The sequence below is a fragment of the Ptiloglossa arizonensis genome, chromosome 8, assembly GCF_051014685.1.
Source record: "Ptiloglossa arizonensis isolate GNS036 chromosome 8, iyPtiAriz1_principal, whole genome shotgun sequence".
Classification (NCBI taxonomy): domain Eukaryota; kingdom Metazoa; phylum Arthropoda; class Insecta; order Hymenoptera; family Colletidae; genus Ptiloglossa; species Ptiloglossa arizonensis.
The window spans coordinates 8726249-8743787 of NC_135055.1; the positions used below are offsets into that span (position 1 = coordinate 8726249).

Genomic DNA, 17539 nt, shown 5'->3' on the forward strand with positions numbered 1-17539 from the left:
TAAAAGATTTTGAAGCTGTTAAGACTTCTGATAAATGTACCTACAACTGAAATGTTCGCCTCGACGCACCATTCTATCTTTTGTACAAAGTTTCGACAAATTTTCGGAATACTCGGAGAAAGCTTGATAACTGGGGATTATATCATCAAAGGCTTTTAGTCGGAAGAATGAGCTGTTCGTAAAATGCTTTACATTATCGTGGATTGGGACATCAAATATTGCATTCTCACGAATGTTAAAATTTCATCTCAATAGGGATTACAATAGAGATGTGTTCGTTCGTATAAAACGATAACTTCGTAAGACTCTCTCCTCGTACAAAATAAATTTATTGACATTTTATTTAACACAAATTTTGTTCTTCTATTTCCCAATATTGCTAACGGAAATGAAATAAACCGACAAGACAGTAATTTGTATTGTTTGAAACGTAATAAGAATTATTTTTATTGAAAATGTAAATTTAAACGATATTTCATTATTTTTTAAAATAAGCTTATACTTGAAAGCAGAGTATTTTACAATTAGCAAGTGTTTCTCAGGTATATTTTTTTATTTTTTTGAACAGGATAAAACTTACTTATTTATTTTCGTGCATGTATCAATTTTTCATGTTTCACTCGTAACGAATTCTTTATATTTATGTATATAGCTAACGATTTACGTTTGAACATTTGTGTATGGATATTAATGTTAATTTAAAGAACAAACCCTCTGTATTGTTTCAAAATGACAAAGTAATAATCTCGGTTTGTTAACAAATGTTGATGTTGTTGTCGTTTCAAGTTGATTCGATTTCACGTATTCCCTTTAAAGACTGTAACAACTTTATGTTCGAAAGCTCTGATAATTCTTGCGACATTCTCTTGCCAAGATAATCTTGGGGGAGTAGGTAGGTAGAGGTAAACAGATGTCACTGGATAATTAGAACGGTTTCCTAAACTCTACGTTACCTCCAAGGCCCGCTACGTTGGATCTTTAAGGACGTTGCTCTGTGCAGTCTTTGTTCTAGGAAATCGGTCCATAAATTTTGTCCTTTCGTCTTGTGCGGATTTACGACGCCTCAGTTGCAATTGAGAGTAGCATAGCTTGACCGTTTTCCCTGAGAAATAGCTAATATTTATAAATACATTCTTTGATCGCCACCGAGTCTTTAGAAAATATGTACAAACCAAGGTGCGAAGAACAGTCTCAAAAATAGCAGTTGTTGATAGCAGTGTAAATCCAGACAAGTATACTTAAATACAGTTAAACAATATATATATATATATATATATGTATATATATATATATATATATATATATATATATATATTTCACAAGTCAGTTTCTATTTACGTAATTTTTCATTCTCAATTCTCAAATTAATTCTCTACGCATTCTACGAATTACAATATACAAGTGCAATTATTTTCAACATTTGAGAATACTAGTAATTTATTAGTTTCTTAGTAAATATAAAAGAAGTATTTTATAAGGTATAGTTTATTTTGTTATACGAGCAAAAATTAGGCGTTTCGTCCCAGATCTGCTAACGGACCCATCAGTAAGGGTAAGCAGATTATACCTTAGAAGCATCTCCAAGTTAGAAACTGTCTCCTTTAGAAGAGTCTTTGGATCAAACTCAGTAGTGAGAGAGCCCATTAGCAGATCCGGATGAAACACTTCATTTTTGCTGATGTAACAAAAAATAAAGTACACCTTTTACGTTCGTCTTAAAGATTCATTGAGCAACTAAATAAAAAACCGTTCATGTTTTATTTTTCTACTATAAGTTACTTGGTTTTAAGTGCCTATAAGAAGTTTACCAACAAACCGGAGAATCGTGCAAATGAAACGTTACATTGCTGTTACAAATGTACTTTCATAAGTATTTAGTACAGTGCCTCTTCAACACTGTATGACTTTCTATTAAACTATGAATTCATTCCAGACGATTTCGTCGCTACCAATATATGCCTCCATTTCCAATCACTGATACGCTTCAATCAAAGATGAAAAACTGGCGAAGAAAATGTAATCTTATCCTTTTTTCCTCGCAGCTTGTTTCTTTCTCAGGTTTTTTTATAGTCGCGAAATTTACGACATTTGCCTTAGTCCCGATGAATAAAATGGATATCGTTTGATTCCAGAAGAATTTCGCTGATGTGCAAATTCTACGGTTCATCGAATTCGTCAGGATTCTAGGGGATTTTAAGGGACCGGTTTACACGAACATTGAGCTATCCAGACGTCTTTCAATCGTTTTTCATTCCGATCCAGGGAATCAATGATACGGAAGTTTGTTGATCGACTTGTTTCTGTCTTTTCGGAGTAAACTTTAGACAGACAATCTTCCTCGTCTTGCACTTTATGCAGAGTATCCTAGTTTTAAGCGAAAAACTTCGACAGTGTATAACATTTGAAATAAAGCCGTTTTATATATATTCTATATGAATTCGGTAACTTTACTAAATTAGTTTAGATGATTTCCAATGAATAAAAAAATGTTTCTTTAAATATATAATACTATATAATACTATACTAACGTATGCAGAATATATTTTATAAATTGATCTAATAATATTTACACTGTCAAGAAATAGAAATAAAACTGAGATGAATAGTTTCTCTTCGGGATAAGGTCGGAACACGTGTGTTTTTCAACGTGTGTAACGTAATGGGTGATTAATGTAAAAATAGAAGCGGTCCTTTCGAAAACAAAGTTTCTGGCGAGATTTTGGACATGCGTTCTTTCTGAGAAAAATTTCAATGCACACATGGTTGTCTGTGCGCTGCTTTCGAGTTTAGAGTGCGTTCCCAACGGATCAGAGTGTCTTCGTGCATACTGAAGAAGTTTACTTTGACGCGTTCTCCCGGGTGCAGCTTGCTGCATGCAATCTGCAAATGCGTTGGCTAAGTCGTATTTCGACAGTTCCTGCAATCTTGCTCGTAACAACTTTCGCTATTGGCTCGCTGCTCTCTTTAGGAGTACAATAATTTATTCTGGTTTATTACTTGAAATAGAGGCATTACAATTAAAACATCGACACTGTGTATTTCTTCCATAGTTACAAATTGTAGAAGACGTATATATAAATAAAATACTAAAATATTGCATAGTACCTAACGGTACATTTTACCAAATATTGAGCCTATCGGAAAGGTCTTTGCTCACACAAATCATGCAAACAGATCATACTCGTCTTTGATAAGGAAGTAGAAGTAGAATGGTGATATGATAAGCTTTTTCTCTGTAAATGCACATACATAGCTGTTAAGTATTCTTTGTTTGAAAATGCTTTGCATATATTTATTTCGAGATTGACAAGGTATACAAAAAATAAATTGAGTGACCGAAAAATTTGAAATCACATATAATGATTTCTAGCATTAGGTGGCAACTAAAATGACAAAACTTTTTAGCTGACTTATAGAATTGATGATGTTAACTGGTGTGTGATGACTAACTTTTTAGTGATTAAAACAATTCAATTAAAAGATTTAAATAAACTTGCCAAACTATTGATATAAAATAATTAATAATGTCTGAAACAATATCTTTGTTACATAATATTCTGAGTAAAAGAAACGTAACGATATTCCTTCTTGAATTACAAAACATGTTACTTCTTATTGTTAGTATTGCTACAAGATTTATGGTATAATAAAAAGATGCACGTAACCAAAGGTTTTGGTTTCATAAATAAAACATGACATAACTTTTCGAATCGCACAATATTTTTCATATAATTAGATCGTTTACATTTGAAATTATAAGGAAGTTAAAAAATGTCAAAAGTTAAATATTCAGAGGATCGCAAACCATTTTACCGAATTATTGTATACAATTGTAACGTAATCAGTTTACGCGGTTCTCTCTATGAAATTTAATAACGCTTGCCTGGTCATATTTGTAACGTAAATCCATGCTTCATACGATATTTTTATAATCAACAAATAAATATAGAGGAAGTCAAACATTTATTGGTTCACTATATTTTCGTGTCCATGTTTTAAACGCTGAAAATTAAACTGATATTTTTTCATGTTCATTTTTCTTTCTAATTAACAATATGTACTCATTTTTAATTACACCTAGTGTGTATTTTTAGTAATAAAATACTACACAATTTTAAATTATTACACCAAATTGAACAGTGCCATTGCGAAATCGTTACAAACATTTTTACTGCATATTGTTGATACTTGTACCAAACTTTGACGTGTGAATTAGTTTCTAAATTATTGCATTAGTGTAATAATAAATATTCACAAATTTCGAAATGGTATTACATAGCAATATCATCACAAAAGAAATAAACGTTACGTGTAAATACTGGTTTGGATTTTCATTTATTTCCACAAACAATTTCGCTCCTCTAAAGGTTGAAGTACTAATTTCGAAATATTTTAAAAGGTCCTCCTTAAAAAAAAAAAGAGAATATCTGTGTCCGAAATACATAAATGGTATATTTGAAATGATAGAAGGAAGAAGCAATTGAACTATAATCGCTGAATACTTATTCGATATTAATCAAATAATATATAACTCTGACAATAGATTAGCTACCTTGTTGAGATTTCAATGCTTAGTAATATTTGAATTGCATTAATACTACAAACATTGCCGACAAATACATCTAATCCTAATGATAATTTGTTTCGATACCTATTTGATATTTCAGTAGTACTAACAGTAGTTTCTCAACAAAACCGGTCATGGCGTAGTGACAATGTACTTGTACTGTAAATTTTTAGATTTATTTCGTGTATCACAATAATTACTTAACATTAATCCTTTTTTACCTAAGTGTGTTACAAGTATTATATGTTTGCCTTATCCTGACATTTTCATTTGCAACACAAGCTGCGTTTTGTTTTTACAGTTTTATTCATATATGTGTACAATATTATTTAAAGTCTATCCACGTCAATCACTGGTTCAAAACAAATCTTCCTCATCGTATATATGTGAAACCCACAGATGTAGAAATGTTTAAGTCATCACAATTAACTTACGAGAAACCACCATCACGACTTATACAAATATAGTATTCAAGTGATTTAATAATAAAACGAATTAATGCTATTAAGTTTTATGACTTTTAATATGATTTGTTAAGTTAAAACCCACAAATAAATTGTTATGAACCTTGCTCAGTAATATCTCGAAAATGGAAACTCGTATGTAGAAATGTTGTTCCACACTTACAATCTACTTTTAGAGAAAGAGTCATCCTCTTCTTCGTTCTGCCATGAATTTTGATTCGTCCTGTATAAACAGTACCCACGAACCCCGTTTCCGAATCGATTAATCGGAACTACAGTTTTACGCTTTCATCTTCTCTCTGTCTCGCTTTCATAGAATTTTTGGCAGTCCCCCGTGATACGAGGCGTTTAAAAAATCGTATATCGCAATACTTGTTTACGTTTTCCAGGGGTTTATATCTGCAGCCTCTTTCCCGTCTGTGATTTATGACTCATAAACGTATCCCACTGTACCGACCGATTTCCACAAATATACGGGAGATCGAAACGTTATTGCGAGCTAGCCAGGTTATACGTTCTACGCAATCAGCGGATTAAATCGTTAACCGTGCCACGGAGAATTCGAGATCTATTTTTCATTCACCGGAGACGCCGGATACCGCATACGAAGTATAATAGCCGATGGCCTCGAACTGCTTCAATATTGCGGAACGTTTAAATAACATTGTGGCACATGTCCCATCTCAAAGATATAATTAAAAATCTTGCAATTCGTAACAGTGTTCTGCGTGGACGAACAGTAATCCCTCGTTAACTGTCGGTTCCCAAAAGTTCGTGAAATTAATTATTTAATAAATACAACTTTATTTTCGAACAATAATATTATTTTTGAGCAATAGAGGAACATGTGTGTGTATAAATTTGTGTGATTAATCGTAAGTTGTAGAAAAATCTGATAATATAATATTTCAGTATTCACATACGTTGTGTAAATTGTCTCTGAAATACTAACGATGATGTCAATCAGTTGTTATTTGTATATACATACAAAATATAATAGTGAATTGTAAGAAACATTATATATATATTCAAATAATTGACAGTTTATATGCCTTAAAATACTTTTTAAGAATTATTGTAATTTCTTTATTCCCTTCGTATTTGAAAATTAAATATTTGTTCTACTGTTTCTTTGTTGCACATACGGCGTTCCTAAAATCGTATTGATGGAAAAATGAGATACTACAATAATCTTATTCAAATTATTGTACTGGATTATAATTTGCACGTTTCAAGCATATAAATTGTTTTAAATACTCATAAAGATTATGTAGAATTTTGTTATGTTAAAATCAGTCATTTATTCTATTTATAAGTTATTACTGTTTCTAGAAAATATTTATGATATTTTTTATACAACGTGATAATGTAAAATAATGTTGATCATAATAGAAACTGCGACGATACTTTTTAATATTTATGAATAAATATGCAGATTCGGTTATTGCATAATTGTATGATGTTGCATATGAAATTCACTTACGAATTTTATGACTCGGTAAATTTACATTTATACTATACATCAATTTGATGTCCATTAAAATTTGATATTTCACAAAATTGTGATACACAGTTGTATATATACAACCATTTTAATTTATTTATATATTTCCATAATATGTTATGGTTTATTAAATTTCAGATAATTTCAAATTTTACCAGCCTTGAACCTTCTTATGGTTATGAATATACATGTATCTTCTATTTTGAATTGCTTAAATACATTTAAACATAGTACCTTTGATATTCGCATAATATAATATTTAACAGATTTCGTAAACTTCGTTTCTCATGACAAAGTGCTCGATATCAAAATACCCTACTCAGGCCAGTGGCTTTTTTTTGTATTCTAAATTTTGGGGCCTAGTGACTTATGTCACGACCATTGTTATGTCCGCCATCAAGTACTCAGCAACCCCCTTGGCTAGTCCCTCGTTGTTCGATATGACTCCATGTGCAAAATTGTTTACACATCCTCTCGCTGCCATGTTTTCTCTTTCGCGCAAGCACCAACCCTCGATTGCATTCTATACAATCGTATATCTTTTCTTATTTTACCAAATAACGAAGACAGAGATATAACTTGTAGAAGGAAATCACTCGTCTGTATCAGATCTAAACATTTCAACTTGGTATTTAAATTTGTGTTGATATTTTACTATTTGGTTCTAATTTTCTAAAAGTTACGGTGTATACCAGAAAGAAGAACGTAAACAGTAGAAAAAAGTATACGTGGAATCAAGACTCAAGTATGGAATTCCTTTCGCCAGAATGTGAAAAGGAAATTATATTAGAACCTGAGCTAGGTAGCTTTTCTGAAATGTTTTCTCCTGAATATGAATACTGGTGTATCGTATAAAGGACTTAGCTGACCGTTGCTTGCCTCTGACGAAAAAAGAATTTTTCAAACTAGCTTACGATTTAGCAATCAAATTGAAACTTTAATACCGCTTCAATCGCACGAAAAGGCAGCTGAAAAATATTTTTTTAATGACTTCTTAACTAGACATTCAGATGTTTCTTCTACAATACCGGAGTCTACGAGCTTAATGAGGACTGTAGGATTTAACAAACTTCAAGTAGCGCACTTCTTCGACAATCTTGAGAAGCTTATGAAAAGAAACAATTTCTCTGCCAGCTATATTTACAATTGAGACGAGACTGGAATCAACCGTGTTCCGAAACATCAAAAGGCCTTCGTTGTAAAATCGATACATCAAGTTGGAAAGCTAATGTCTGCTAAAAACGGCAAAAATATAACAATTTTGTTTTGCAGGAGTGCTAATGGATACTTCATACCTTTATCCTTCGCTTAACCGAGGCAAAAAATGAACGAGAGATTGATGCTAAATACTCTAACAGGCAGCGTAGGAATGGCTCAATTGAAAGGCTGGATAAACAGTAACTTTTTTCATGCAATAATTATAACGCTAAAAAATTTGTTTATCCGATTGATTTCCTATCCTTCTCATTTTATATGACCAAAACAGTCGCAAACAATTGAATATTACAAATTTCTGAACAGACAATAGTATTCATTTAATTAGTTTACTATCCCATACTTGGTTTCACTTTCCAAGAAAATTTTTATCTAATTTTCTAAACACTTGTCATTCCCACTTTTTCGAAGATTACTCACCCGGCTACTAAAATCTTCGACCATGTTCAGAGTTCATTGCACTTTACATACGATATAAGAAACTTGAATTATATTTAACAGAATTCCATTTCTGCGAGTAATAAAGAATTGCCTTGAAACAATATTTCCGTTTCATTTGATCGTTGGTACGTGGCGCACAGTCCACGAGCGCTATTCACGTGACACGACCCGTCCAATTATTTATCACAGCAACTTCGCAAAATGTTTCAACTTCGAAATATCTTTTTGACATATTATTTTACACACTTCAAACTTTCATAACATAAAAATAATTCGATTTTTTTACTCGTCAGGGTGGTGACCGCCCTCAAATTACTCGCCCAGTAACGTGACGGATATTCTACCAAAAGAAGAAAGGAACAAAGAAAATTTGACCATTCAACGACTGCTTTTATTTTCTGAAATTATTCATAAGACATCCTCGTTACCTGATGCTGCGAAGAAGCAGTTTGAAGGAAGAAAAAACAGAATAAAGTGAAATTCTCATTATGTCTCCTTTTATGACATCCGCTAAAAGGAAGGAAAATGAAAGATTAAAGAGACAGTTGAAGAATTTAAGACAGAAAACAGCAAGTCAACCAAGAAAGGGGAAAAAGCTAGAGTTCGGTCAGAAAAAAGCAGAAGCATTAGAACTATTTGTGTAGTTTATCTAGAAGACGCAAATGAAGACTGGATTCAGTGTTCGAGCTATTAAGGAACGATCTATGAATCTTGTGCTGACATCCCAGAATGCAGAAATAACTGTATTTGTAACCATTGTGCATTATTTTGAAGTTGTGCCACATTTATATTACTTTTTACAGTTACTGTTCTGATAGAATCATATAGCAAATAATGAATTTGTCTTCAGTTTAGAAGTATAATAAAATTGACTGCTTTGTTTTACTATTTCGATTATGTACATTATTGATACGTGATTCGTGCTTCAAGAATAAATCTATGTTTTATATTTTTCTATTTATTTAAAGAAAATTTTAATCGTCCATCACGGGAGGAATTTCCTCTACCCTTTGATATTCTGATAATTCTACAGATTGATATTTCAAACTTGACTATGAAATTGAAACTGATAAATTTTATAAACAACTTTTGCAATCTACATAAATTTTCGGTCAGTGAAAAATTTGTTCCGAGTCATACCAAATGCGACTGACATTTATTTTTCGAAAGTGAAACTCTATCGATCAAGAACGAAATTAAGCTGAACAATTGTTGCCTGGTTTCTAGTCATTCGTCTGCAGTATAGCATTTATCTTAAAAGCTCGAAAGCTTTCGGCATCTCTGTAACGGATGGATTCCATTTGCAAATGAAAAAGATTACGCACGAAAGTGCTTGAAAATTCCAAATAGCCTGAAAAAATCTTTGTTAACGAGCTACAGTCGATTATCAATTCCCACTATTCTTTCCCATTATTTCTCAACAAATTTCACTATTGGCATTTGACAAGAAGTATACAGTATTGTATTTTAAAATTATATATCTTTATGCTTGTATAGTTTTAACGAATTGTCAGTTTCAAACAATACGTAATAAAATAATAATTAATGTAAATTTTATGTGATGGAGAGTACCAGGAAATTCATCACAGGTTGATTTACTTTTTGAATAAAACTCAAACCGTTTAAGTAATCTTGATATTTTTTTTTTTAAATAAAAACTGGGTGGTTAATAATGGAACAATATATCTTCCGAATGGCCGCCTAGGATTTTTTTTACAGACCACCAATCTTTTCCCAAAATTTTTCATGACGTTTTCGCACAAATTCGGATCAATTTCACCAATGACACGTTCAATGTTGCCTTTCAGCTCTGCAATTGTCTCTGGATTGTCGGAATAAACTTTACTTTTGACGTGACCTCGAAAAAAAGTCCAAATGTGTCAAATCGCATGATCCTGGTAGCCAATGAACATCACCTCTTTGATAAATTACGTGTTGCAGAAATTTTGTTTGCAATGTGCCATTGTTTCATTCGCTGTGTGGCAAGGAACACCATATTGCTGAAATCAAATATCAGCCAAGTCAAGATCTTCCAATTGATATCAGAAATAACCAGTTAACTTGTCGCACTATTGTTTCCCATTCACAGTAACCACTTTGCCATCATCATGTTAGAAGAAAAATGATCCAATCGCGCCTTTTGACCAAAAACCGCACCAAACAGTGACTCGCTTTGGATGCATTGGCAATTCCTCAACCTGTCATGGATTTTCCGAGCCCTATATGCGACAATTTTGTTTATTCACGTAGCCAGCGAGGTGAAAATGCACCTCGTCCCTGAGAATAATTTTGCCGAAAAAAACGCCATGAATAATTCGTAATACACCTGAATAATTTGCATGCGTTCTTTCACCATGTACTTTTCCGTAATTAATTTCCCACCTGTCTAAATAACACGTATCAAGTTTCAGGTTAATCGGTTTGACGTTTTAAAAATAGGATAAAAATTTTATTTCACTTCCTTTCATTTCACTATGCTTATATTATAACGCATAATGGGCCTGGCGTCAATGATTGGATTGTTACTTTAGCTACTGTAGTCAGTCTGATTGTAAATTACAGATCTTTAATCTAGAATATGTGTGTTAAACATTATACTACAATTCGTATTGTGAACGACAGTATAGCGTTTTGAAAGCATATACGTGTGGAGTAACGGTAACCTTGTTAAGTTAATTTATTTGATACATCTTGTTTTAGTGTGTAATAGCATTTTATAAAAAGTTGTAAATTTTCCTCTAAAGTATACAAATGATCAAACAAAATTATCGACAATTACAGTTAAATACTCCCTGTTGGAAAAGAATAAGTTTTCAGAATTATTATTTGTATCGATGATTCTTTCCTTTCATATTAACATTCACTTTTCATAATGTTAAATATTATATAATATTTTACGCATATTTATAGAAATTAGAACAATAAAAAGATAAATAATTATATTTCACACACATTCATGACGATTCAATGATAATAATTATTGCTATGACATCATAATAAATAGTTTCATCATAATAAATAGTTATACCCTACGATGAGTGTTAGATCGTAATGCTTAGAATGTTTTCGTTTCATTGTGTTATTTCATTCAGTCACTTGAATAAATCCATTCAAATGTTCTTTATTCCGAAAGAATGCTACTATATTCTAAATGTTATTTTATAATCGAGTATTATAATTTTTTTTTTATACAAAATACATTACGGATGCTGTGCCAATCGTGTAAAGATTACTGTGAAATAGATCCAAAGCATTTACGTATTTTAATCGATTAAATTATTGCTCAAGAGACCTTAATACATTTCTTCGTTTAAGAAATAACACTTTGTAACTTCGTCAATCGTTTTTATCTTTAACTGATACTCATAAGTCACCGTGAACGTGGAACGAGTATTCTCATTCCAAATATATAAGCCGCGTATGGAATTCGAAATTTGGTATACGAATACTGGAAATGTTAGTTGCAGCCGTAACGATCTGTCCGACGTAGCTTTCCATTGTTCACACGAGAGATATTTGCGAGTACCGGCGTCCGAATACCTCTCGCCATTCGAACTATCGTCCAAGTAATCCGCAGAAGTTCTCTGAACGCAGGCTGCTTCCTTGGACAAAGACAAAACCGGTTTACGATTTGCCAATCGCCAATGTTATTGCACAGGAGTCCAGAAGCATCTTCTTGTTGTGTCTTGATTTGAAAGTTCCCTGAATGCAAATTGCACAGAAAACAGGCAGTTTCGCGCCATTAATGAGAAATTAAGACACTCCGTTCCTACAACTCATTGATTGTGAAGCGATGAACAGTAATCTGTCAGAGACATAGTTGATGATTCAACTTTGGTTAATTTTGTTTTGTCTTTTACAAATCCTCGATATACTTCGCGATACATGTTTTTTTTCTAAATTCTCAGAAATTATTATATAGTAGATTTTAAATTTGCTTTTATTTTATTTATATTCAACACACTCGCTACCATACCTTACTTGTTAGACGTAGTAATTCTCGGGAGAAACCAACGTTCAGCGATGATTATTAATTTCATTCGTATAAATAAATAAAATATGAAATATGAACCGTTACCTAACATTGAGTATATGTGACACATTGCCCAGAATATTCAGATGGCGCATTTAATATATTTTATTTATTCATTTATAAAAATACCAACTAGATTAAATAATATGTGCATTGCACTTATTTTGTATTGCATAAAGAAGGTTAATAAAGTGTATCTGAGTGAATATTTAACGAGGACTAGTAACTATTATTATTTCAAAAAAATGTTGTATTGCCAAGGATACACCATGAAGTATAGAGTTAATTGGCACATGCTATTGGTTTCGGATTTAGACAACTAGCTATGACAATGCTCCTATCACGAACCATAAAACATTTGTCTAAATTACTTTCTTACATCTGGAATAGTTTTAAAAATAGCATAATAGAACTGAAATTTTTAACGATAAATAGTATTCATCCTTTCAGACGTTAACTGTCACAGTATTATTGTATAATACAATTTGCGAAGGAATTCTTCGCACAGGTGCCAGCTACGGGACAACTCTTACTTATTTTATCTTGTTATGAATGAATATTCAGTTCTCTAATGCATGTTGATTTTTTTAAGTAGGTCACTTCCGCTAACAAATCAACGCATACGAATTAACTGACACGGCAGTGAACGTGTTCTAATTGAGCCACCACAACTAAAACGACACGGAGTCTTTGTTTTACACTGCTGCAAAAACCTGCAAAGTTTCAACAAAATTGATGTCGAATACTTGACGAATTTTCCTTGTGAAATTATAAATCATTAAGTGACTTTGAAGAAAACCTGCAGTTTATTCAGTTGTTTGTAAATTGTATGTTTTCGTATACTTTGCGAATCGAAGCGACGAGTTTCCTTTTTCTGACTCGATTGGATTTTTGACTCAAAATATTTTAAGACTTTTGACTCGAAACAAATTGTTTCGATGCAGTATTACGATGCAGTACCGATACGATGTAGAATTTAATCAATACGACCATTTCTGATTCACCCCTGTCCTGCAGAAGCGAAAGCAAGTTAAAAAAAGCGAGGGAAAAACATTACGTGACAGACGAATCATCGACACTTTGTCTCGCTATGTTTTTCAGATACCTGATCTCCTGTTCTTTTCGTGCAATAATTTTTCATCTGACTCGAACCGTTCTTCGCTCTCATTTTATCTCACTCTCACCTTCGGTGAGAAAGAAATGGGAAACGACGGCTCAAGAATCGTGTCCCATATGCGTTACGTCAGTGCTCTTCAGGAGAGGGGTTTTTTTCGCATGCCTGCCTCCTCTTTTAACCGTTCCTTCCCCCATGCAGTGTACCTATGTTGTTAAAGAAATTGTACGACGCTAAAGAGGTAGCCACGAAAAGGTAGTGTTTCTATCGTAAAGAAGTTCATAGACGCTACATACATGCACGTATTTATGTATATTTTCGTGTTCAAGAGGGAGTGGGCGAACTCCGGAGTTCTCACGAAGTCTAGCCTGGATAGCGTTGTATAAAATGTACCGGTCTCGAGGCGCCTGCTCTCAACGAATAAATACTTTGCCTGTACCCTTTCAGTACCTACGAAACCCGTAAATGTGAATAGTTATTGCTTCGACGTTTGGTGCGATGTGTGCGAAAAGCTACACGTGCCTGGTAAACAAATGTGCGATAACTTTCTCTGCGGCTGTTTGAAAACTATTCCGTACAAGAACGTAACAGCAAGTGTTAGAATTCAACTTGTACGACCCACTATACGGTTTGTTTCACTACAGATGCACGAACTGTGTTCATAATGAATATATCGTGCATTTTAAGTTTTTGAAAGACCAATTTTCTCGCAAATATATTTTGCGTACTCGTAGCGGTGGAACGATAGTGCGATACCCACTTTATAATAATAGATTATTAATTCAGGAAACGTATTATTTTTTATGAAATATGCATCGTGGTGTTTCGAGAATGAATTCTGATACATGTGACGTAGAGATGACGAGTGTTCGTGAAACAAGAACAATGCTCTGATCACAGCTATTAACATATTACAGTAGGTTGTCAATTCAAGGACTGAACTGTTTTTTGTTAGTAACACTTGTATGTGACTCTTGAACCGTGAGAGATATTAACACAAAATTTGAATTTAACGTTATACTGATATTAAATTGCACACAGATTAAAGGAAAAATTATGAAAATATTATTTTAACACTATTAATATTTATTTATTACTAACGTCATTACTATTCCTATTATTTTTTGTAGACATTTAGCTTCGATATATAAATCTTTATGTTTTAAACGTATGATTTTTTAGGATTAATTTTTCCACTTTTCTTTAATAAGTGATCTAACATTTTATCACAAAAGACGCTTTTGCTGATAAATATGAAATCATACCTGTATATTAAATGGGGTCCTCGAAACAACTTAAAGAAAGAAGACAGTTTTTTAACATAAAAATGCTATCTTTAAAAAGTCCAAATCCTAGTGCATATATTATTCAAAATCTGTACTATATTTTATAAATTCTTTCACTTTTGAGACTGGATATTTGGAAGGTAATAAAAGTTCGGTAGACACCAGAAGCAGTAAGTTGATTTTTTGTCGAAGTGTCGCTAAATTTTTGACAAACTTTTCCAACGAGGACCACTGTGTCATTAGAACACGACGTGCCCTGGTGAAGAAAATTGGGGGGCACTTCTCGCTACCGGATATCGTAAGCACTATGCTCGCTGGCAAGAGGAGGTCGTGGCATCCTTCTGCGAACGAATCATGTTGCAGAAGGAGTTCGTGGGTAGGGAGCGTGGCTGTGTCGTGGCAGGAGGCTGTGAACCTAAACACCCGCTTCACATACCCTCTGGGACGACGATGAGAGATGCACGATTACCTTAGGCCTCTCTCACATGGGTCCTGTCTCTGAAAACAGGCAGGAGTACTGCTTCCTGCCACCGTGGTAAGTGTGTGTCTGTGGCTGTTTCAATAGGGAAAACAAAGAGTCGCTAATTCCCTCTCTCACTGGAGCGCAGTTAGCGAAACCGCGGGTGACCATAAGTTGGGACCTTGTACGCGTATTATCCGTCCACAAAAAAAAGGAACAACGTCTTTACATCCTCGCTCCACCCGTAGTCACTTGTACGATTACAAGTAAGAATCGTCATTGGCCAAAGACGGTGACGAAGATCAAAGGCGATTCTAGCGAGACCAAGTGAAAGAGAATACTGTGTCATTGGCGTAGCCTTCTAATTAAATGTTAGCTATTAAGAAACAGAATTGACACTGATTAGGATTCACAGATCTTTATATGGATATTGACTATAGCTAGCGCTAAGACTGACACAGTTAAGCGAGTAATAATACTTTATAAAAAATTAGACGAAAAGTAAATAAAAAGAACCAGTATACATTTGCTTAAGTATGGGTAGTGTTTGATATTCACAATAAACTTCTGTTTGCATTGCATTTATCGACACATCTTTTATCGTATGCAATATAACTTTCGAACGATAAATATTTTCTATAAAAACTAGACGCGAAGCGAAATATTTATCCACTCTTTTATGATACTAAGGAAGAGTTTTGCTTTTTAGATCGTTTGCATAAAAATTGAATAAAAAGTAAAGAATACACACTGCTCCACTCTGTTTGAAGAAGTTTTTAATGAGCCTTACGAACCTAGTTTAAAACAGAAAGATTACAGACAAACTTTAAATTATAGCTTAAGAATAAAACTAATTTTTTTTTAAATATCAAAATAAACCACAGATGTCTGACTGTTCCAACAGTTTCTTTGCTACTTCTGTAAAGGTTCAACTTTTTGGCAATGTCATCAATTTATCAAGTCCTAGAGTTTAGAAATTAAACTGTTTCAAAGTTTAAAAATTTAACGAGTAGATAAATTCAGTTTCAAAAATCAAATACATGAAAATAATAATTTGAGTTTAATTTATTTAATGAAGTTTCTCGTGGAATTGGAAATGTTATATGCGCAAACTGTAAAGGAAAGCATCTAGCTAACTACAAAGGGTGTACCAATAGAAAAGAGATAATTATAAATACCTATCCACCAGTCAGAAACCGATTTGTTACTTACCTACAGACAAAAACAGAAACACAACCAATAGCAATAACAACTCAACCCACAGACCACGAGAAAGCAACCGATGCAAAAATAATAAAAGTAAGCCCACAAAAAACATATGCAAATGCAGTTAAGAATAAGAATAATTAAGAAAACCACAACACAACGGATAATAATAACAATAATAACAATGATCTCGAACATCTTATGGAAAATTTAGCACTACAAACATTTCAAACAAATTAAATAATACAAACTCTAACCACTCAAATGTCAACCATATTAAACGGTAATCCAATTAACGGAAAATTATCTGGTATGACAAGGAATATATCTCGTTTTGTCCGAGAACTATGAATGTAACGAAATATTAGTTCGTGGAAATCGTTGCTTAATTTTATAGTTTTAGTTCCAACGGTTTTGGTTCTTTTATGAATCTTCGTTTCAGTAGATTGACTCCGGCTCCTGTATCCAATAGGAATCTTCCTATTTGTTGCATTCCGGTGAATCCACATTGGATGTGCTGCAATTCTCCTGGGTTATAGTGTACTCGTAGATCTGTTGATTCATCACTTCTTCCGTGTTGTGAATCCGCGCAGGCGGTAGTTTGTCGAATTGAGTTGATTGAAAATTTTTGTGCTTGAGTCGGAAGCAATTTCGTTTCGGGTGTCCCGGTTATCCATAATATTCGAAAGCAATTGGTTTCGGAATAAATGTAACAGGCTTGATAATTTCTCGTTGATTTTATTCAATGTTAGAGTTTAATCAGGTCGGAAGATCTTGAATTTTTATGTACTATTCGCGTCTCTTTACACCATGTTTTGATGTTCGTAACTTCGTGCTGAGTTTGGATCAGGCTTTTCGGTCTAATTGGAATAAGATATTGAGCAATTTCTTTTCGTAGGTTAAGTAAATAAAATCTTGTGTCTTCTATTGTTTCTTCTTTTTATGCAATGCTTCTGGCTGCAGGTTTGTGATGTTTAGCTTGGATTCTGTATTCTAATTCACTCATTGATTGCTTGAATCAACCGGTATATAATTGAATATTTTCTGTAATTCCTTGTTTGATTTATTGCATTTTATTTCGATTACTACTCACCGTGACTGGTAATGATACTTGGGTTCATAATGCATCGTATAATTCTTCAAAACTTTGAATACGGCAAAATCTAATGTTTTGACTGGCTGTTTTTTCGATTATTATCATACGTAATTTTCAGAAAGATTCACCTTACATCTGTATATCGGACAGATT

The 17539-nt window shown here is 33.1% G+C and overlaps 1 protein-coding gene across 2 annotated transcripts in view; it reads right to left on the minus strand.

The window, feature by feature from the left end:
* Dpr1 (defective proboscis extension response 1) overlaps positions 1–17539 on the minus strand; it is a 524933-nt gene that overhangs the window by 212216 nt on the left and 295178 nt on the right. The gene's annotated exons all lie outside the window — the stretch shown is intronic.